General features: G+C 43.6%; 1 pseudogene; it reads left to right on the forward strand.

Annotated features, from left to right (window-relative positions):
* Positions 1 to 641: 641 nt before the first annotated feature.
* LOC145301577 (5S ribosomal RNA) lies at positions 642 to 760 on the forward strand (annotated as a pseudogene).
* Positions 761 to 1,179: the final 419 nt, after the last annotated feature.

Below are 1,179 nucleotides of genomic sequence, written 5' to 3' on the forward strand. Positions count from 1 at the left end.
TTGGCCATTTGTGTACAAATCCCAAGAGCGATAAGAGCCTTCTATCATGTCTGAAAGTGACACACTGTTCAACGAGTGAGATTGGAACTGTGCCGCTGTACAACTCTCTACCGATCCAAGTTATGAAAACAGGACCATTGCCAGCACCCTCAAAATACAAATCCAGACGGTTCAAGGCTTGAGAGCGTGTCTAGTATGATGAAAGTCAATACCAAAGTGTATCTGGATGTGCTGAATAGTGTGGTTATCCCCTGATGCAATAATAATAACGAGTCATGCTTGAGTACACAGGTGTTTAAAATTTGTTTGAGGTTAGGGTTAGAAAAGTAGAGTCTGAACCATTCAGATTATATGAGGCTGTCATGGAGAAGCAGATTCATGTCAATCAAGAAACCACATATTTTAAAATCAACAAAAAGTCATTGCTCAGGATAACGTCTCAGTAAATCCATATCAATAAACATGTTGGGAAGCAAACGGTGCTGTCTCTGCTCATGGAAATGAGCTTAATGATTATATCAAGTGAATACAGGATGTGAATGGAGATGCACCTCTGTAATGGTCACTCCTCATCAAGTTTTCTCAAACACACATAAGACCAATGGGAAAGGAGGACTTTTCCATGATGCTTATGGCCTACAGCATATGGCATAATCACGTTTGACACACCAGTTTCCAGTCAGATCACCAAAGTTAAGCAACGATGAGCCTGGCCAGTACCAGATGGGTGACCATTTGGGACTACCAGGTGCTGTATGTGCTCTCCGCTTATCTTGACATTGTTTCCAGTCGTCCTGGACTTCTCCTTGCTACTGGACTCAGGCATTGCTGATTTAGGATAGGTGTGGTTGGAGATTGCGCAACCCTTGCCACACAATTATATCTGCAGCTGCCCCTACAGGGGGTATCCTTTGTCTTTCAAAACTGAACGGAAGCATCGAGTATGGCCTACATAGATAAATATTTCAAGCAAGAGATCGTCAAAGCAGGATTGAGGTACACAGGTATCTGTCTTTTCAATGCCCAAATTGTCACTGTGAAAAGTCAACCTCGTGTCATTGCTCAAACAGAGCCCTCCACATCTTCCTTCACACCAGCTTCTCCAGTGTTTGCACTGCCCCTTCACTTCAGGACCATCATCCCCAGGCCTCTTTCCAGGACATTCATCCTTAGACATGC

This window comes from Euprymna scolopes, chromosome 18 (assembly GCF_053919585.1).
Source record: "Euprymna scolopes isolate OS-2025 chromosome 18, ASM5391958v1, whole genome shotgun sequence".
Taxonomy (NCBI): Eukaryota; Metazoa; Mollusca; class Cephalopoda; order Sepiida; family Sepiolidae; genus Euprymna; species Euprymna scolopes.